The 23,349-nt window shown below is 43.1% G+C and overlaps 1 pseudogene; it reads right to left on the bottom strand.

Moving 5' to 3' along the window:
- The window catches only part of LOC125483804, a 30,939-nt pseudogene extending 7,597 nt beyond the window's left edge, over positions 1-23,342 (bottom strand).
- Between the last annotated feature and the right edge of the window lie 7 nt (positions 23,343-23,349).

Below are 23,349 nucleotides of genomic sequence, written 5' to 3'. Positions count from 1 at the left end.
GAAACAGCTGAAGAGATAGTGAAAGCGTTAGTGGTGATCTTTCAGGAATCGCTCGAGTCAGGGAGAGTCCCAGAGGACTGGAAAATCGCTAACGTGACACCCGTGATTAAAAAGGGAATAAGGCAAAAGACGGCAAATTACAGGCTGATTAGCCTAACCTCGGCCGTGTGTAAGATTTTGGAGTCCATTGTAAAGGATGAGATTTCTAAATATTTGGAAGTGTATGGTAAAGTAGGGCAAAGTCAGCATGGTTTCATCAAGGGGAGGTTATGTCTGACAAATCCGCTACAATTCTTTGAGGATGTAATGAGTAGGGTAGACCAAGGAGAGCCAATGGGTGTTATCTACCTGGACTTCAAGAAGACCTTTGACAAGATGCGCAGAAGACGCTGCTGAGAAAGATAAGGGTCATGGTGTTAGAGGCAAGGTGCTAGCATGGATGGAAGATTGGCTGTCTGGCAGAAAGCAGACAGTGGGGATAAAAAGGGTCTTTCTCAGGATGGCAGCCGGTGACAAATGGTGTTCCTCAAGGGTCAGTGTTGGGACCACAACTTTTCACTTTATACATTAATGATCTAGATGAAGGAACTGTGAGCATTCTAGCTAAGTTTGCAGATGATACAAAGATAGGTGGAGGGACAGGTAGTATTGAGGAGGTGGGGAGGCTGCAGAAGGATTTGGACAGGTTAGGAGAGTGGTCAAAGAAGTGGCAGATGGAGTGCAACGTGGGAAAGTGTGAGGTCATGTACTTTGGTAAGAAGAATAAAAGCATGGGCTATTTTCTAAACGGGGAGAAAATTCGGAAGTCTGAAGTGCAAAGAGACTTGGGAGTTCGGGTCCAGGATTCTCTCAAGGTAAACTTGCAGGTTGAGTCAGTAGTCTGGAAGGCAAATGCAATGTTGGCATTTATTTTGAGAGGACTTGAATTTAAAAGCAGGGACGTACCCCTGAGGCTTTATAAGGCTCTGGTCAGACCACATTTGGAGTATTGTGTGCAGTTTTGGACCCCACATCTCAGGAAGGATGTATTGACCCTGGAGCGGTTCAGAGGAGCTTCACGAGAATGGTCCCAGGAATGGAAAGCTTAACACATGAGGAACGTTTGAGGACTCTTGGACTATACTCATTGGAGTTTAGAAGGATGAGAGGAGATCTAATTGAAACTTACAGAATACTGAATGGCCTGGACAGAGTGGATGTTGGGAAGATGCTTCCATTAGTAGGAGAGTCTAGGACCTGACGGCACAGCCTTAAACGGAAGACCTTTCAGAACGGAGAAACCTCTTCAACCAGAGGGTGGTGAAACAATGGAATTCACTACCACAGAAGGCTGTGGAGGCCAGGTCAAGGAGTACATTTAAGACTGAGATAAATAGGTTCTTATTATCAAGGGGATCAAACGTTACGGGGAGAAAGCGGGAGAATGGGGTTGAGGAACTCATCAGCCATGATTGAATGGCGAAGCAGACCCGAAGGCCGAATCACCTAATTTCTGCTCCTATGTCTAAAGGTCTTATGGTCCCCTTACGCCACTACACAACCCGAAGATTATTTTATTCTGTACAAAGCATCAGCCTTTGGGGTGATATGGTGGCCCGGTGGCCCAGTGGTTAGCACTGCTTCCTCACAGCACCAGGGGCCCAATTTCGATTCCATCCTCAGGCAACTGTCTGTGTGGAGTTTGCACCTTCTCCCCGTGTCTACGTGGGTTTCCTCCATGGCCATGCTAAATTGCCTGTGGTGTTCAGGGATGTGTAGATTAGGGGGATGGGTCTGGGTGGGATGCTCTGCGGTTCATTGTTGGGCTGAAGGGCCTGTTTCCACAGTGTAGGGATTCTATGATGATAATGAATCTCTAAGGATGCACATTTCGTTCTTCAAACAATGTCTGGAGAGACAGCAGTTTTGTCAGATCGATGTTGTCCCTGAGATATGAGCACAACGAGACTCCCCTTCCGTTTCAATTCTTTTCCCGCTTAGGATCTGAGACAGTAGATTACAAAACATGACAAATTGCAGAAAGTGCAACAAGACTCATCATGTCTCCTGACAAAACGGTTCACTCGGAGTTGTCTGAATACAGTTGCAACAGGAATACTCGATTTAAAGTGCATCATGTCAGGAAAACTGCCCAAAAGCAAATTATTTCCACATTTGCAAAGGGAACACAAACATTTCTGAACATGAGCATATTCACTCTGGCGACCCTCAGTACATTTGCAGTTCTCTCTAAATCAGCACACTCTGTGTGTGTATTGATGCTGCTATGAGCTACTCTCTCTCTCTCTCTCTCTCTCTCTCTCTCTCTCTGACTGAACCCCTGATGGTTTTCACCCTCCACCATCCCTGTGCAGTGGCGTGGGGAGGCCAGCAGTTGGTGGCATTGTATCTCTTTAAACACAAGGGAGCAAACAATAATGAATCAGGTTGGTTTTCCATCTCCCTTTCCCTGTCCCTGCGCTCGCACACTCTCTCTCCTCTCTGTCTCTCTCTCCCGGCCTCTCTACGTCCCTTTCTCTCTATCTTTCTCACCCTCTCCATTTCTCTCCAACCCTCTACCACCTCACCCAATCTCTCTCCCCATGCACCCCTTTCTCTCTACCCCTCTCTCTCCCCATTTCTCCTTCTCTCTCTCTCTCTCTCTGTCTCTCTCCCTATCTCTCTCTCCCTCAACTCTGGCCCACCATTTGGAAAGGCGATGCTTGATGTGATTGTCTTTGAACGCCACCTTCCTGCCAGAAGCAAGGTGATCAATCTAAAACGAGAAGCAAATTGGTACTATGAACAAAGACAACTAACACTAGAAGATATAAAGTGTCAGCGAGCAGCTTATTGTTGAGAATTTGATGCTTGAGAGCACTGTCCACTTCCCTTCCATCACTTCACTGAACATTGAAACATAACTGATTGGATGCAAATTAACTCGACCGGGTTTTTTTCTGACTTTAATGCTCACGACTTTGCTGGGAAATTGCCCACATTGCTGGGTAGATGCCAGTGGTGTAGAAGTACTGGTTCAGCTTTGCTCGTATGCTGGCCAGTTCTGGAACACACGAGCCTTCAGTGCTATTGCTGGAAGGTTGTCAGGGCCTACAGATTTTGCAATATCCAGTACCTTCAGACATTTTCTGATATAACATGGAGTGAGTCAAATTATTTCAAGACTGACATCCGTGACACTGAGGTTGTCAGGAAGAGGCCACAATAAGAAGATGCAAACGGTATACCTGTATGACCTGCCTGTACTGCATGCTAAACAGAACTTTTCACTGTATCTAGGTACATGTGACAGTAATAGATCAAACCGAATTGAAACAATAGGTCATCAACTCGCAACTTCCCTTGGAGAATGGAAGCATATAGTTCTGGCTTGTCGGTGGAATGATGTCCTGTGTTCCCTCAGCATTGACTCTGGGAATATTTACGGAGCTGTCTCTTCCTGTTATTGTCCTAATTGTCTACCTCCATTCACGTCTACCCTTGGCAGGACTGCACAGCTCCGACCTGATCTGCTGCTTGGGCGATCTCTTAGCTTTGTGAATCACAAGCTGCTTTCACCGTTTGTTACTTCTATGTTTAATCCCACCAGTTTGACACACTCAGTCTTTTTCCGTAACAATGGCCTGTGGACCTATAAATTTCCCCCAGCAGCAGCCTGTAGTCCCATTCCACACTGTTCCACAGGCACCGACCTTCAGCCCCACCACCACACTGTTCCCCGGACAAAGGCCAGGGATCCTACATCCACTTTGTCCCCCAACACCGGCCTGCTGCACCACCGCTGCACTGTTCCCTTAGCAACAGGCTGTGTCCTCACCCACACTATGGTCCCTAGCAACATCCTGTCACCCCAAACCAAACTGTTCCCCTGGGGATGGAAGATGAGAAAGGATGAGACGAGCAGAGGCATGGAGGGTGTGAGATAACTGAGAGAGAGGGAGATTGGGAAGTAGAGAGAGTGCAAAGGGAGAGAGTGAAGGAGAATGCGGGAGAGAGGGACAGTGAAAAAGAGGGAAAGAAAAGATGAGAAAACATACGGAGGTGAACACCATGGTGAGATTCGGAGGGAGATATGGAGGGAGATGGAACAAGGGAGAGAGATAAATTCAGTCAAGACCAGGTCGGAGTGGGCGACCCAGAAGTGTACATAAGGACAGAGTGACTTAAACCCAAATCCTGAGCTCAGCCCGAGTCCCTTCCCCTTCCCTGAGGGCTAGGACCTGGGGCCGAGTCTGTCTCTCTCTAGCTCAGCTTCTTCAACACAAAGACAAACAACAAGATAGTTTACTCTGCTGCTTGGCACTTTTTATTGTACATTTTTTATTAATTACAAATTGAAGTTATAGATATAGTCAGCGGAATGGTGCCTTTTCTCACAGGCCCCTGAGTTGACAGAAACATTCAAATGTGTCCCTGTAACCCCCTGTGGGATAAGGTTGGACAAACCAGCACTACCCTCAGTCTGTTACTGTAGCGATAGGCTGCTTCATTGCTGAAACATTGAACTGAAATGAGAAAATCCTGGATGGATTGATTAATGAGTGAAGTTGCTTGTCTGATGAATTATGGTAAAGGGATATTTCAGCACATTCTTCAGCTGCTGTCTGAACTTAGACTGGGTTACGGCATAAATCGCGGTGTTTGTGCAGCAACTGAGGAGTTGCAGCATGAAGCCCAATTCCTGTACAAAGGGATGTAGATACACAGACTGATACCCAATTAACCACATTCGGGACCATATAGAATTCACCATTAACATTGACCATAACAGGATGAAATTAGCCGAGATCACAAACAGTAAAATGATAGTTTTTTTTCGATTTTGCATTTCAGTGTCACAATGACCGTCCCCATTGGTATGAGCCCGGAGTCTCCTGCGGGCTCTGCTGGTCACTAAAATGTGTCTGACGGTGAAAACATTGAGCAGCAGAATCAGGAGAAATGGGAGAGTCGGGGTTAGAATGTGGTGGAGGAACTCGATTGTGATCCAGACACGAGAGAATGCAATATCGTTTGTTACATCACAAAACCAGGGAGAGTTGTTCAGCCAATAGCGAGCAGTGAGCATAAAATACCAGAAAATGTTCTTTAAACAGCTCAGCACAGTTACTGTTCCCAGAACTACAGCCGCCGTTTTGTCACCGCAATATTTACTTTTCAGCTTCTGGCAACAAATGGCCACAAATCGATCAAAGGTGAAAGTGACGGTGAACCAGACAGAACAGTCAGTGGCTACATAAAGCAGGACGGCGTGGATATTACACACGGGGATGTCCCACAGGAAATAAAACTGTTCCCCATAAACAATGGGAATGTGTCTCAATATCAGGTCGAGAAGAATGACCAGTAGATCCGCCACTGCCATGGCCCCCAGGTAACGTCTGACACATGGAGACAATCCACAATCTTTATAAAGCAGGATGTAGATTGTCACGACATTAACTGTGAGGAAGGAAAGCAATCAAATTATACATCAGCCTGGAGGCAATGTACCCAGTTTGATGACAGAGTGAGATTTTCAAATGTGTCACTGTATTCAGAGATTTATTGAAATAATTGGAGCTGAAATAACAAATAGTAAGGTCTGAATTATTTATAAAATGAAACATAAATCACCAAAAAAATCAGTCCCTCCCCAAACCGACAGGCACACATCCATAAGAACAGATAGCTTCGAGAACATTCCCACACACTTGACCACTTGAGGAAAGACACAGGTCACTTCTTTATCGTTCCTAATAAGTAGGCTGAAAACGTTGCTATCCTGAAGGATTCTCTTCCAGTTTCTTAAAGACAAATTTAGGTTGCATTTTTTTTTCTTTTTGTCTAAATTGTGTTCGATCCTCAGTCGTGAAAAAACATAAACACAATAAAAACGTATTCACCCCTTTTATTGCCTGAGGAAACTTCGAAACAATACCTCCTTCTGTGTGGAACAGGATCACTTCGCTCTGGATCTTATATTTTTTTTTCAGTTAACCGACATCCGGCTGTTCACAAACAATGTCAATTGTAGGATGTTCCGGGGAATGTCAGTTATAGAATGTTCTGGAGAATGTCGGTTACAGAATGATCTGGAGAATGTCGTTAAAAAAAGTTCCGGGACATGTTGTTTGCAGAATGTTCTCGGAAATGTCAGTTATAGAATGTTCCGGGGAATGTTGGTTGTGAAACGTTCTGGAGAATGTCGGTTATAGAATGTTCCGAAGAATTCGGTTGTAGAATGTTTTGGGAAATGTCGGTTACTGTATGTTCCAGAGAATTCGGTTATAGAATGTTCTCGAGAATGTCGGTTACAAAATCCCCTGAGGATGTTCGGTTGTAGAATGTTCCAGAGAATGTTGGTTATCGAATGTGATGGAGTCATAAAGATCCACATCACAAAGGCTCTTCTGTCCATGAGTTTTGGTGAGATCCACTCAGGCACATGGTGGAAATCTCTCCCCACGCTCAACCCAACTGGCATTTTGCACACAAAAGCAATAAAATTAAGACAATACCTTAATCATTTGGTGTAAGATCCTGTTTTATGATCGCACAGATGTCATTCCTGATTCGGAGATCTCGCCCACCTACTTTTTTGTTTTGTATAACACTTCTAAATGTAAAATGTTCTGGATATCCCGTTCCTAACATCGCTCATCCTGTCTATCTAATATCATTAAATCATGTCTATTTACCTCAATATATGAATAAAAGGCTGTGTGTCAAGTAAATGGAGAGAGATTACAGGAATTAGTGATCCAGTGTAACTGGAGAGCTCACTCTGATGCGTTCAGACATCAGAAGTAATGTTCCACCTCCCTGAGGTCTGCTCCCTGTCATTCCTAGTGGGCCCATTGCTCTCAGTACCCACTGAATAGTTTGATGTGTCTGGTTGGCGGTGGGGAGTGGTGAGGGAGAATGTATATTGAACCGTGTATCAAGGGAGTGACCTTTATCCAAGAAGCCATTCTTTCTTTCCATATGGAGACCCGAAGACAATGGGAACGGCTGCCTGCTTCTGAACGATGAGACTGTTGCTACTGCCAGGACAGTGGATATTCACGGATATGATGGTTACACTGCAATATTAATGGAGTGAAGACTTGAAGGGTCTAATCACAAGAACGTAAATGTAAAATAAAGGCATTTCTAGATTAGCTGAAGTGGTCAGTTATCACAATTTCTCAATTCACGTCACATAAACAGCCCAGAGACCATAAACCCTGATGAGGTATCTGTTCAACATGAATCACTGTGCAGACCAGGCTAGTGTACTTGTCAATACAACCCGGCCGTCTGTCCAGAGTGAGACACTGTGCAGGCCTCACCTGTCAACGAGATATCAGTCTAGCACGGGGCGCTGTGCAAACCACACCAGTGCCTTGATCTATAAACTTGAGCTAGATGCCGGTCCAGTATGGAGACCTGTGCAGACCACACGAATGCATTGATCTATAAACCCGAATTAATTATCTGTTCGGCGTTTCATTTGTGCAGAACACAATTACATACATCTACAAAAGGGAATAGATACTTATCCAGCACAAGGAGCTGCAACATCAATGAATTGATCTGTAAACCTGGAGCAGTCATCTCGTAGCATGTGGAGCTGTGCAGACAACTCCAGGGCATTGCTTGATAAAACTGTGTTAGATCGCTTCCCAGCTTGGGGAAACTTGCAGCCCATGCTGGAAGTGACAGGATGTGTGTCTCCCATCCATTTACAGCTCCATATCACCATTGAGCCATGATAAGGCATGCTATGGATGTGACAATCACTCCCAGAGAGAGATGTCGGGGGAATCAGTTTAAATACCAGCAAATGGGAGGGGTTTGGGATATAGACAGAGAGGGGGAGACTGAGAGACAGTGTCATGGAAGGATGTGTTCACAGGTTTCAGAACGGTGGCATGTAGAAATTTTGATAGCATCTTGCAATATGGGCCAGTATTTTAGGAATGAAGTGTGAAGAGGATATTGGAGTGAGTTCAGAGGATGGACAGTTTTGGATGAGCATTTGTTCTGCAGTTTTGTGACTGAGAGTATGGTGAGCACAGTCTTTGACTCATTGGGCTGAATCTAACAATAATTTGTCTCAGTTTCACTTTCATGAGTGTGACAGAGGGATCATCTGCACGAGTGTGGAAGAATAATTAAAGCATAAAGAGAAAATATAGCTAAAGTTTAGAATTAGCGGATGGAATGATGGGAAAATAGGTCAAGTAAGATACCAATGACAAATTGTTGCGAGACTGCAGAAAACGTTAGACCATGTTGTGCAATGTTGCCTCGCGCTGAAGTTAGTTCCTCTTAACCACAGCAAACCTCAGCAACCACAAGTTGTGAGATCATGACAGATGGCCTGCCTTGAGAAAATGTGCTAATGTGTACGTGTTTGCTCGCATGTTCGTAAGTCGCCTCTTCCTGTGTAAAAACTACTCTATTTCTGAAATCTGTGGAGACTACTGATCTGACCTTTTGTCAGCGTTGGCTCCCCCTGATATCACGAATAAAGCCTCTTTACCTTGAACTCCAAAGTTCCAGTGTGTGACTAAATTAATATCTTCGACAACGAGGCCGAGCTAGTTCTTGGTGCTATCTTATCGAACTCATCTCATTCACATGCCATATCATGGCATTCTCCTCATTCAATGCCAGCCTGATTCTTTCACCCATCATGGCTGATATTAGTTGCCATCACCCGGATGCCCCTGGGTGTTCCATGATCCCTGGCACTGGTACCATCTTTAAAAGGCCAATGGACACTAGGTTGATCTTTCTTACTTTGGTGCTGCCCTTCACAGTTTGCCGCAAGCCTGGTAGATAAGGGGCAACAACACCACAATTTGTCGACAGGGACATGGAAGTCCTAGTGGATGGTCTAGGACAGAGAAGGACCATTCTCTTCCGAGAGGAGTCCACACCACCAGACTCACCGAGCATGGTCTGAGCTCACCACCCAGCTCAGTGCTGTATCTGCGGTCTGAAGGAATTTCCAGCAGTACAGAAGAAGCATCAATAACCTTCCCCTCTCTGCCAGGATAAGTGTCACCATATTATCTCTGCTCCTTCACACTCACTGTTTATCAGTTATAGCAACTACCTCCAAACAAGTCTTATGCTCCAGCAATCTCACTACTATATACAGAACATCCCCTCCCCCGCCCCACTCTCTGTCAATTTCGCTCTGTGTCTCTTTCTCTTTCACTTCCACTATACCCCTACACTGCCAGAAAAAAAAACATGGATTCAACACTGTCGACTGACTCACTCTGGACACCTCACCATGCACACCCCCGCCGCCACGTACACCATCACTAACAGCAGGGTCACCCACTTTCTCCCTCCTTCACTCCCTCCCTTTCTCTCATTCCAGGAGAAACAGCCTGGAATATGATAGAAAGGGCCAAGCCGGGCAGTGTTGTGCCCGACATCAGTTCCCTGAACCCCTTCTGCTCGCCATGTGGAGTAGACCCTGATACGAATCAGAGAGAACAGGGACGACCCATGTGGAGATTCTGAAACATACACATCCCACCAACCGGCTAAAGAGCAATGTTTGGTGAAGGATAATTCTCACTTTAAAACCACTGCCATTTCCATTTCCTCCTGCCACAGCTTAGAAGCCGTGCCCTTGATGCCATCTCCCTTTCATATCGAGCTGGTACAAATGGAATCTCCACTGTCTGGGTTGGCAGGAGGGTGGGTTCAAAACACATCGTCTCCACCAGCTCCCAGGAAGGGAGAATGGAGGCTCCTTCCGACAGCTCCTCTTGTAAACAGCTCAGACTCTGAAACTAATCTGCGATATTTACTGCTATCCACACTTGTCCTGACATCTTCAATAGTCAAGCATTGAAATTGCCAGAGTCACAGTCCCCATGCAGCAACTGTAATACTGTCACATTGACAAGTATGAGCAAGTGAAATACTGATATAGGCCCACGGAGCATGTCAAATAATGAAATGCTGTCAACGGAGCAATGGAAATCCTGACACATACCAGATAGAATGAATGGAACGTTGACAAACCACGGAGCAAGAGAAACCCTGATAAGCTCCCCTTCTCTGTGTTAGTATCGGTGTATTTGTGTGTGTGTATCTGTGAGTTTCTGTGTGGGCCATGTCTAACAGTCTTTGGAGATAGTAGGAACTGCCGATGCTGGAGAAGTTGAGATAACAAGGTGCAGAGTTGGATGAACACAGCAGGCCAAGCAGCATCAGAGGAGCAGAAAGCTGACGTTTTCGGGTCTGATATGTCGACACGATATGTCAGCTTTCTTTCCTGCTCCTCTGATGCTGCTTGGCCTGCTGTGTTCATCCAGCTCCACACCTTGTTATGTCTAACAGTCTTTGCGTGTTTGATGTAGTTCAATTCCACCCTCTGCTGGCCTCCATATGCCACTGCGCAGGCAGCAGCGCAGGTTGAAAGCTATCACACATTTTCAGAGGGAGAGGGCAGGGAAACAGCTCACAGCACAATCCAAACTGATTTCTTATTCATGTATATATCTAAGTGTCTTTTAATCATTGTAACTGTATGCACTCTCACCATATCCTCTGGAAGTTCATTCCACACACGAAGTACTCTCTGGAAAATACTTCCCCTCATGTCTCTTTTCAAAATCTTTACTCCTTTAACTTTAAAATATTCCCCTTCTTGAAATCCTTCACCCTAAGGAAAGATATCTGTCATTCAACTTATCTGAACTCCTCACGATTTTATAAACCTCCATAAAATCACCCCTCAACCTCCTCCGCCACAGTGAAAAAAGTCCCAGCCTATCCAGCTTCTCCTTATAACTCAAACCATTCGTTACCAGCAACATTTTGGTAAATCTCTTCTGAACCGTCTCCTGCTTAATATCCTTCCTATAACAATGCGACCAGAACTGGTTACAGTATTCCAGAAAAGGATTCAACAACATCCTGTGCAATCTCAACATGATGTCCCTACTCATAAACTCAAAGTTCTGAGTGATGAAGGCAGCATACTAAATGCCTTCTTAATCACCTTGTCTGCATGTGTTTCTGTTCTATAACACTAACAAAGACCCTACTTTTAACACTATAAATCGTCCGTTGTTTGTTTTACCAAATGGAATATCTCGTTTTATCCAAATTAAACACCATCTGCCACATCACAGCCCAGTGAGTGATATTACCAACCACGAAACTGCCTATTCATGTGTTGAAAGATCCTCCTTTCTCAAGAAGGCCTACAAACTCCAGCCTTGATTTTCATAAAGACCCTGAGCTTGGTTTGCCTTGTGGGGCCAGGAGGAGGAGGGGTGGATTGCAGACCAGCCGGTGGTGAGGAGACGCTGGAATATAATTTGTTGCCTTGTAACATTTAATGGTTTTAGGAAGAGGGCAGTCACACGTTAGAGGCGGGAAATAGTGATCTGCAATACTGCCTTTTGGGGCCGGAAATTATGCTCTTTCGTTGTCTCTGTTGTTCCATAGTAATAGCTATTCGAGATCCATCATAGTGCAGAGTGTGTCTGCAGGATTTCTTTGCCTAACATTGCAGTCTGCAGATAATAGCTATTTAAACTGGAAATCATAGCCAAGCAATTAAAGATGTTAAAAGTTTGTCTCGATGGCAGAGCACATGCACTTAACATCCAATAGTTGCAAACATCTTGCATTTGTTTAACAATAAAAAAGTGTTTCCTGTGCAATTTAGTAAAGCTAACCAGAATTTAATAAATCCAAACTTAGCCGAATGCTGGCACTTGAAATGAGAACCAAAATCTGGGCATGGTTTAAATTTTGTGTCTTACGTCTTCTGCCGCTGATGCAGAGCTCTGGATTTGATTCCAATCCCTGAACCTGTGGAAATGCCCCTAGCTCTCGACCAGAAACTCTGGATTCAAGTCCTGCCTGTTGCAGAGGTGTGTCACAGCATGTCAGAACAGGTTGATGAGCAAACACACAGGACAATAATGTTGCAGATTCAGGGGCTGTTGCAGTTTGGTGGGAATATCCCTACCTCTGAGCCCAAAAGTCGAGATTAAAATCCCACAGAGGTGTTTCATAATATATCTGAACCAGTTGATTAAAATTATTTTAGAATTGTGACTTGATCAACAAGGAAAATGTATCAGTATTGAATTTCAGAATTTAGGCCGGGTTGACAGAGTGCACAGCATTTGTGTTGACTGGAGTAAATTCTGCACCTTATAGATGTTTACAAAATCATGAAGGGCACGGATAGAGTGAATAGTCAAGGTCTTTTTCCCAGGGAAGGGGAATCCAAAATTAGAAGACAAAGGTTTAAGGTGAGAGGCGAGAGATATAAAAGCGAAGTAGGAGGCAACATTTTCACACAGAGGATGATGCGTGTATGGAGCAAACTGCCAGATGAAATGGCGGAGGCTGGTAAAATACAAAATTTAAACGGAATCTGGATGGGTATATGAATAGGAAGGGTTTTAAGCTATATGGGCTGAATGCTGGCAAATGGGAATAGATTAAATTAGGATAACCTGTCGGCATGGACAGAAGGGTTTGTTTCCATCCTATACATCTTTATGATTCATTCATCCAATTGATCCCGATCTCTTTGCAATCTTAGATAACCTCCCTGTCCACTATACAATCCACCTTGGTGTCATTCACAATCTTGCTAACTGTGCCTTCTACAATTCTCACCTAAATCATTTACGTAAATGACAAACAAATGTCCATCCAGCACCGATCTCTGTGGATCACTGCTGGTCACAAGCTTCCAGTCTGAGAAACAACCCTCCACGACCACCCTGTCTCTTGCCATTAAGCAGAAATACACAGAAACACACACACATACGGACATACAGAGACACAGACACATTCCTGTCTTTCAGACAAAGATAGATAAGTTTTGAATAATAAGGTGATCAAGGTTTACGGGGAGAAAGTTCCTATTTGCTGTGCACTTATTTGTCAAAAGAGGAGGTGACTTGCTGTGAGGTTAACACACTTTAAGGAATCTCCCAATTAAGATATAAACAAGGTGAATTATTTCTCTTTAATAGTGTGCTGTCTGTAGTGTTCTCATCCCCAGGGAACAGTGAAGACTGGTTATTGAAGATATTCAAGGCTGAACTCAACTGACCTTTGATGGACAGGAGAGTCAATATTTATTGGGAATATACAGGAAAGGGGTGTTCAGCCACAAACAGACCAGCCATTGTCTTTCTAAATAGAGCAGCAAGCTCGAGGGTCCGAATGGCCAACTGCAGCTCCTATCCTGTGTGTTATTCTCTCACTCCACCCCTCGAGACTGTTACAGAAGTAAAGTAAGACCTATTCAGCCAGTCAGGATTGTGACAATGAGATTGAAGGAGACCATTCTGTCCCTCTGAGGAGTTATATCGGAATACAAGGAAATATTCAGTCATAGAGTCATAGCGATATACAGCATGGAAACAGAACCTTCAGTCCAAATCGTCATACCTTCCAGATATCCTAAATAAATCTATCCCCATTTGCCAACTTTTGGTCCATACCCCTTTATACCCTTTCTGTGCATGTACCCAACCCAATATCATTTTTAATGTTGTAAGTATACCAGCCTCCACCACTTCTTCTGGCAGCTCATTCCATACACGCACCAACCCGGGAAAAGACCTTCTATTGACCTTATCCACGCCCCTCATGATTCTTCCACACAGCTCCCACCAAAAAAAAATGAAGTTAATCATTAAGATTATATGTATTCATGGTATTTTTAAAGGGACAAAAGTTAACCAGACGGATAGGAAATCTCCCCTTATCCTCAATACATGTCTGGGGAAAATTGAGCACCTGATTGAGAGGACAGACTAGATTTATTGCTGCTTCTGAAAGACAGCATTTTTGACTGTGCAGCGTTCTGCTCAAGTATTAGTCCATATTCTGTGCTTGTATTTTAAAGTCTCAAGGATCAGTATCATTGACAACACTACCTCTGCCTGATGATCTGACAAGAAATGGCCAATAAATGCTGTATTGCTGAGTTCAGATATACTTCAACAACCAGCTAGACACCGCAGGAGGAGGCCATGCAACCTTTCTCAGCTGCTACGCAGGAACAGGGGGCCCTGGTTAGCTAACAGGAAATGCAGAGTAGAGGTAATTACTTATTTTCACGTTGGAAAGCTGTAAGCAGTGGAATTCCTTCGGGGTCAGTGTGAGTTTATCAAGAGTCTCCAATCTAGATTAATGATTCAGATGAAGGGTTGAATTGATTGGAGCTCAATTTACTCATACACCCGGTTAGTTATCCAATGAGCTGTGAAGTGGAGACAGAACATCTACAACGGGTTATAGACTGTAGAGCTTAGTGAGGAAACTTTCAACAAAAAAAAAGAAAATCAGTACAATGTGGGTTATGGGAAGTTTGTGTTTTGGGGAAATGATAAAACAATAGTAAATTATGTAACTGGAGAGAGAATGCAGAGCTCATGCAAACAGAGGGATTTATGTGTCCTGGTACATGAATCATATAAAGTTAGTCTGAAGATGTAGCAAGTAATTTGAAAAGTAAATAGAATGATGCTGTTTCTTGCAAAGGGTGTCGGCTATGATCTTAGGGATGTTATATTGCATCTGTACTGGGCATTTCTGAGACCACATCTGATGCACTGTGTATAGTTGTGATTCCCTAAACTGAACAAAAAAAAACAATTGCCTTCAAAGCTTTTCAAAGATGTTTCTCTTTACTTGTTCCTGGGATGAAGGCATTATGTTATGGAGGATTAACAGTTTAGGCCTGAGAATGAGCAACGTTCTTCTTGAACATAAAAGATCTTGAAGAGAGTGTAGCTGGTGAAAACATGATGAAAATATCCTCTTGTATGGAAGAATAAAACTTGGGAAGTAATTTAAAAAATAAGATGGGTTCTGAGGAAGTGTCACTGGACCTGAAATATTAGCTCTGATTTCTCCTCATAGAAGCTGTCAGACCTGCTGAGCTTTTCAGTAATTTCTGTATTTGTTTAAGAATAAGACATATTCATTTTAACACAGACTTTGTGAAGACATGAAATATTTTATTTTCAATTGCCGTAGGCATATATAAACACATTTTAAAATTGAGTAGGTCCATTTGATGCTGAGGAAATGTCTTTGTACGACCGCAGCAATGATGTCCCTACATGGAACAGCGAATGTGATGGAAATATACAGTTCGGACAACGTTCAAGGTGACCTCACATGGTCCAGTTTGGGTGTCGGTTAACATTATTGAGCGATTCAACTCAGAGAGGGAAAATAATGTAACCTGCCTGAAAAGCAACAGCTTATTGCTCCCTGTCTCTTTCTTTGTTCCTCATCACAGCAATGTATGCGAGTTGAACACCAGTCAGTCATCTTTACCACTCGTGCAGGATTCCTGATGAGGATTCACTGGAATCTCCCACTGCCTGAAGCAAAGGGAATTCAGCCAAATCTAACTGTTCCAGCAAGTAATCTTGATGCAGGGTTGACATTATAGAAATTTATAAAGTCATGATGGGTATGGATAGTCTAAATAGCCAATGTTTGTTTCCCAGGATAGGGGAGTCCAAAAGGAAAGGTCATAGGTTTAAATTGAGAGGGGAAATATTTAGGAGGAAGATTAGGGGCAACATTTTCACGCAAATTCTGATGAGTGTACGGAAAGTGCTGTCAGAAGAAGTGATGAAGGCGGGCACAATTACATATTTAAGAAGTATCTGCATGGGTACCTGAATAGAAACGGTTTGGAGGAACATGGGCCAAATGCTGGCAAATGGCAATAGATCAGATTAAGATATCCGGTCGGCGTGGACAAGTTGGACTAAAGGATCTGTTGTTGTGCTGTATGACTGTTTGATTCTGTAAGGGGGATGAGGAGAATTTCTAAAAGGGCCTTTGAAGTGGGAATTCTCTTCCCCAGAAGTCTGTGGTGCCTCTCTGTTTACATTTATTCAAAGCTAAGTTAGTGAGATATTTGACGGAGAAGTGAGTCACGGAAAATGGGATCCAGACAGGAAAGTGGGGCTGAGACCAAGACCAGATCAGCCACGATCTTACTGGATGGTCGAGAAGGCTCAAAGTGTCTAAAGACCCAAGCCTGCTCCTCAGTCCTATGTTTCTATGTTCCATTACAACCCTCAAATCTGCTGTAGAGGAGCCAACTTACTCCTATGACCTGGTGCACAGAAACAGAAGAGACCATTCAGCCCCTCAAGACTGTCGCATACGGTTTGAGGTAGCTTGAAAAATGTTTTTGGAAGCCCCAAGCTGGGTATGAAAGAAGTCCATCATCTCTCTTTACAGAGCTTCCTCTGTCTGCGACTTGTTCTTCGTTTGTTGGTCATATTGTAGATTCACTGTGAATATGGCCCCCATACCTCATCCAGAGATGGCTCAATAAATCCTCTTGTCTCCCTAACTGTAATAAACAATAAGAGAAACACCAGGAAAATAAGAACGGCTAACTTTCCAACAACAGAATGGGAGCACATTAAAACAGGAGCAGCCCAAGCCTGCCTTGCCCATCAATATGATCATGGCTGATCTGTTCTAGTTCTCAGATCCTTTTTAATGTCCAAATCTTCATGGCCCTCAACTCTCTGACAAGTCAAATATCCATCTACTACCTCTTTAAATACTTTCAGTGGTCTAACCTCCCTGGTTCTCTGGAATAGAGAATTCCTGACATTCGCTAACCCATGTTTGAAGAAAACATTTCTTGCTCCTACAACATGACCTATTTATATGAACAAAAGACGTGAATACAAGAGCTCAGTTAAGAGGGATTGACCCTGATATCATGGCATTATTTAACTGAGGATAGTAACAAGGAGCCGAAACAAAACTGAACTTAATGGGAATCAATTGTAAACTCCGAATGTTGGCAGTCATTCACAGCACCAAGGAAGATGTTTGTGGTTGGAGAACATCAATCTTGGCAGTGCTGGGACATCGCTTCTGGAGATTGTCAGGGTAGCTTCCGTGGCATAAAAATCTTCAGCTTCTTCATCAATGATTTTCCCCAAAATAAGATCAGGAATCGGGATGGTCACTGAAGATTACACAATATTCACAACAATTTGTCACCCCTCAGGTCCTGAAGCCATCTGTGTCTATGTTCACCAAGACCTGGACAACATTTTTTAAAGTGTTGGTAACATTACTGCTAGGCACTGCACATTTCCACAATACAAAGAGGAGCTCATTCAGCAACTCAATTCTGCTTCACAGGAATATGGGGAAGCTGTTCAGCCCATTGAAACTTTTGGGCAAGAAGATGGATAGCCCATTCAGTCCCTCCAGCCTATTATACAGGAAGAGAAGGAGTCTAGTGTTATAGACCAGAAATGGCTCCCTCAAAAGATGTTTTCAGAATGTGGCCTAGACATTGACATTGTTTTTATTTTAAAGGCAAATGTAAACTGCCATGTTCCAGATGTAATGCGACTTGTCAAACTACGCGACATGAAGCAAAACACGATTTATTTAAACACTGTGGTTGAAATACAATCAAAGAAAGAGGAATTTAGAATAACTTATCTCTATTGGAAAACTTAACAGGATATTAGTTCCAGTAACTATTACTAATTAACTCTTCCAATGTAGTAACATCCCATAAACACACCCCTTGGTAAAAAGGAAATGTCAGACACAGTTTCTCACATGCTGTTCTCCAAGCGAGGAGGAAAAAATAATCCAGAGAACATTCAGAGAGAACCGTAGCCGGGAGACATTCACTGGAGCTTCCAACTTTGTTGAGACCAGGACAAAATAACCTTTTAAAGTTGCAGCATTTTCACACTAGTTAGCACATCAAGCTGTTAAACAGGAACCGGGATAGCCAAATCAGGCCCTTGGCCCTGTCCAATTGGACAATGAAGAAAACATTGAGCCCCTTGAATCATTTGCACAGGAACAGCAGGAGGCCATTCAGCTCCTCCAGTCACTTACACAGGGGCCGAATGAGGAAATCGATGCTCCAAAAGGACAAACAAATGGAGTAGAGGCTGCATAGGCAGGCTGCTCCATATTGTTCCTCATGTGTCTTTTGCCTGTGTAACGTGGTTTTCGAGCAGTGAGGTGGGAAGCCAAATGTTTTGTGCAAAGTCTAAAGGAGGCATTTTCCACCTCCGAGAATACAGCTGGAGGGAATGACTAACTGTTTCAGGGGTGGAATGTATTGTGGCTGATGTCGGGATTGTAAACAACATGACGTTCAGTGCAGGGTCACACACCGACTGCATGTTAATGTGGGGAGAGTTCATTCAGAGCCTGTACCACTCTCTCAATCACTGTAGGGCTCCGCTTAGGCACATAAACTATTAGGAAAGCCCTGTCCTGCATAACGTATGGAATTTCTCACGCTATCAGTGTCTTTTTTGAACATAAGTGATCGCAGGTAACCCTCAAGTTTTAATGCAATCGTTTCTTATTCTCTAACAGTGCTACAGATTAAACACTCAGTTTCTTCACTCTCTCCACATGGTACCATCACCTCAGGGATTAGACTGATCATACACGTTTGCATTGTGTCTGTGGCAAGGAGATCATTCCTTACAAAGAAGATCAAATCCGTACACAATGCCAGTAAATACTCTATAATTGAGATCTATAATTGCAGGAAGATTCCTTCACTTATGTGATTGAATGATCTTGTAATGAAGGACAACAAACCAATTACTGCCCTCATGACTGACACCCCTGTGTGTACTATTTTTTGTAACTCATGATCAAGGACATGCAGGTCATTTTGGAACACAACAGTTCCCAACCTCGCACCAATTAATTAATACAAAATGAGATGTATGCTATTGTTGGCCACATCCAAATTGTTTGTAAGCCCTGCAAACTGTTGTGGTCCAAACACTAACACATGATTACCCATGAGTAACGGTCTACAGTCTGAAAAAGGGCACTACTCTCTGTACATTCTCAATTAAACAATGCCCTTTTCATGTAGTATATTCCCCCTTTACACTGGACTCAAATTTTCTCCACTCACCTATGCGCAACCATGTCAATAGTATTCTGTAAATTCAAATACGTCACTCCCATTGGTTCCTATTTGTGGATGCCGCAACTATTATATACATATTAGTCAGTCGTACATATGCTGTACAAAGGACCACGACACACAGGAATTGCTGAAAAAAAATGGAAATACATCTAATTCTGTTGATAATCTAGCCGAGAAGAAGAAGCATACCTCTTCTAGGTTTTCAAGGACTATGGATACCCTAAAAACTTGTTCATAAGATGGCTACTACACGAATGACACCGGGAAATTACTACACGCCCCGACAGTCATCACGCTACCTTACATCTGGAACACATAGGAGCTAACCACAAAACTCCGACCACCTCTGGGCATCAGACTAGCACACAAATCCACATCAACCCTACGACAACTGCTCACCCGAACCAAAGACCCAATGCCACTATGGACAGGGCCATTGTCATACACAAGATTCCCCGCAAAGACTGTGACAAACACTACATCGGACAAACAGGAAGGAAATTAACAACAAGATTACATGAACATCAATTGGCTACAAAAAGACACGACCGATACTCACTCATTTCTATCTACATGGACAAGGAAAACCACCAATTCGATTGGGGCAACACCAAGATCCTGGGACAAGCAAAGCAGAGACAAGCACGGGAATTCCTGGAAGTCTGGTACTCCACGAAGAAAGCCTTCAACAAAAACATAGAGCTGGACCCGATGTCGACTCCACTGTGAAGGAAACCCGGAAGTGAGGTAATCCAAATTAACGGACTCCAGAGTTCAAATAACAGGCGGGAAAACACAACAGTGCTTCATTGGAGGCTGCACTGATGATGTTACCCAGCAGGGTAATGAAACATCTGCAAAATAACAGCGATCCAGCTCCGTGAGCCAACCAACCACCACTCATTTTCTCTATTTTTACATCTCCTCATCCATATTCTGTCTTTCTCTCTCTCTCTCTGTCATATATAGATTACTTATATCTCGTTAATAAATCCTCCATTCGTTCTCCATGTCCCATCTCTCAAAACTCCTCATTTCAGTCGAAAAATATCGCTCACTTTTGTATGTAACACGATTTTCATTCAGTAATGTAAATACAAAGGCATGAGGGAGGAATTGATCAGAGTTAATTGGAAAGGAAGGTTAGCAGGAAAGACGGTGAAGCAGCAATGGCAGGAGTTTCTGGGGATAATTTGGATGCATATCTGAGATTTGTGGATGCCTCAATTAACACAAACTCCACAGCTTTATCAAAGATGATTTCCTTTCCTGACTATAAGTTGACTCTGCCAAGTCATATCATGATTCCCCAACTGTCTAGTTTTCACATTCCTTATCGAAGATTCCAACATTTTCCTCATAACTGACATCAGATTGTTCAATATTGAGATTATTTTTTGTTTTCCCTCCCACTCTTATTGTGTTTTTTCTTGTAATGTTTTATTGAGATCTGTCTCTAGATTGAATTTTTGAGAAATATATAACATAGGTACCAAGTTAGCCCAGTGTATTGCTTTTAGAGCAGTGCTATTTTTCGGTCAGTAGATTGTTAAGGTGAAATGATGTCCTTTAGTAGAGTGATGTGGTCTTCCTGTCAGATGTGGGAAATTAGGTAGAATTTCAATGTTCCTGAAGAATATGTCTGCCGGAAGAGTGTTTGGTTACGAATCCTACCGGATTGCATGGTTAAAGCGGCAGCTAGAGGCAATGAGGAATTTACAGGAGGTAAGGGATGTGATGGATGGCTTTTTCAGGAGGTAGAAAAACTGCAGGTACAGTCAGGTTGATGCATTATTTGTAGGAAATGTAGGATAGGTAGACGGTAGTGCTGGAGTCTCTTGTGGCCATCTCCATCTCAAACAAATATGCTGTTTTGGACAATGGAGGGTGTAATGGACACTCTGGGGAATGTAGCACTCACAGCCATGTTTCTGGTAGCATGACTGGCTCTACTGTAATGAGAAATGCGTCAGGTTCCAAATAATTGATTGTGATAGGGAACTATCAAGCCAGAGACACAGACAGACATTTCTGCAGTTGAATGCGAGACAACAGGAAAGTGTGTTGTCTAAAGGTTGCCAGGGTCCAGGAATTCTCAACAGTTAGGAAGACCAACAGGAAGTTGTTGTACACATTAGAACTAACAACACAGGACGACAAATGGATGATGTTCTGAGGGGAGAGCATAGAAAATTAGGAAAGAACATAGGAATTATATGCGAGGGTAGTAATACCCGAGAAAACTATCCACCAAACATCCTCTGAATTTCCAATGACAGGAGCAATTAAAAACCGTGCATGCATGCCACATCCACTCAGTGCTGAAAATACCTTCATCTCCTCAGTCTTTTTTTTTTTCCTGACTGATAAACCATTACATCTCTGCACAGTCACAGTGACCTGAAATATTAATGGGTCCGCTCTTCAGAAAAACAGTTTACAATGTATTTGCACAATTTTCTGTACCAGTCACAATAACAGCAACATCATTATTGCTTGTGGAGTTGACTGGGGATGATGAGATGGCCAATCGGTATTATTTCTGTATTATTCAACCAGGGACCCAGATAATAACCCACACCACAATTTGAATCCTGCCACGGCAGATGGTGGAATTTGAATTCAATAAAATATCTGGAACGATGACACTATGAAGCCATCATTGATCGTCAGAAAAACCGTCCTGGCACACTAATGTCCTTTCGGGAAGGAAATCTACCATCCTCACCTGGTCTGGCCTACATGTGACTCCAGACATACAGCAATGTGGTTGACTCTCAACTGCCTTTTGAAATGACCAATCCAGACACTCAATTATATCAATCACTACAAAGTCTCAAAGGAATGAAACAGGACAGACCTATGTACCAACAATTCACATCACGTGAACTGCATTGTTCAAGAAAGCAGCTCACAAACCCCTTCTCAAGGTCAACCTGTAAGGGAAATAAATGCTGGGCCAGCCAGTCACACCCACATCCCATTAATAAATAAATGAAGATGACCACACTCAGGGAAGACAGACTGAGGGGACATAGCTTATTTTGGAAAGAGATTTGGATAAATATCTACATGGGCATGATATTTAGGAATATGGGAAAAGGCTAAAAATAAATGTAATTCATCTAACATTTCATTTCCGTCCCAGCTGATCATCAACAATCCCTTTGTTTGCTTATTTTTACCTATCTCTTTCTTTCTGTATCTATTCAACACATTCCTTCTCCCCTTCAAAACAAACATCCCTGTCACCAGCATAAATCACACTGTACGGCAGCTGATTTCATTTGTGACGTATGGTCAGTGGACTAGAAATACTAACTCTGTGTTTATTTCGACAGAGCCTGCCAAACCTGTTCAGTTTCCTCAGCACTTTGTTTCTTTTTTGTTTCAGATCTCAGGCATCGTTCTTTGTTTGATTTAACCGTTAATTTTGTTATTTCATGGGGTTTCGACATCGCTGGCAAGGGCAGCATTTGTTAATCATCATTAATTGCCCTTGACTGTGGCCATTACACAAGGCAGTGCAGAGCCAAACACTTTGTTTGGGGCCTGAATTCACTCTTAATCCAGACCAGGTAATAGTGTTAGATTTTGTTTCCTACAGGACATCAGTGTAACGAGATAGGTTTTTAGACAAAATGCTGTTGCTTTTATAGTTTCTATCAGTGAAATTTGCTTTGGTTCCAACTGTGGGAGAAATTGAAACAGTATCTTTCGAGTAATAACCTGTGCCTCTGAATTATCTGTCCAGCGACTTAACTGGTTTAACCTGGTGTCCCTATCGTGAAGTAACTTTACAGACAAGAACAAGAGTACGAACAAAATATTTGTAACTGGAAGACAGGCCAGAAAAGAGCTGGAATCGTAAAGTCTGAATTTTACCTAGGCGTAGGTAATGGTTTATTCAGCAACAGCACAAAGGCAGAGGGGGAGAGAGGGGATAAAATGGAGCTGGTGTTGGACAGATTTGGTGATGGAGACAACAGCGAGACAGAAGTCAAAAAGGCCCACAATGCTGTGAATAGTTTTGTTCTCAGATGTTTGTGAGGGACAAGGCTGAAATTCATGGATAGTGACGGGAGGTTTAATTAAAACTATAGGTAATAGCTTCTGTCTTTGCCAAGTATAGGTAACAGAAAGAACAATGGAGTTGAATATGCTTTATGTAAGTAATAAATGGGCAGAGATAGAGAGACTTACCAGGAACACCAACAATAGCGAGAAAGGGGTAGTAACCAGCCTGAATAATCATCAGCACAGCTTCTATCCGATCTGGTAATGTTGACCGACGCCAAGTTAGAAAGAAAAGACCATCGGACAAACTCCTGTCCATTCTTGTAACATTCCAGTCTATTGTTCTCAGATTCTGATCCATTTTCGTA

Source organism: Rhincodon typus, chromosome 8 (genome assembly GCF_021869965.1).
Source record: "Rhincodon typus isolate 14 chromosome 8, sRhiTyp1.1, whole genome shotgun sequence".
NCBI classification, from domain to species: Eukaryota; Metazoa; Chordata; class Chondrichthyes; order Orectolobiformes; family Rhincodontidae; genus Rhincodon; species Rhincodon typus.
This window is presented reverse-complemented; position numbering and strand designations above follow the sequence as displayed.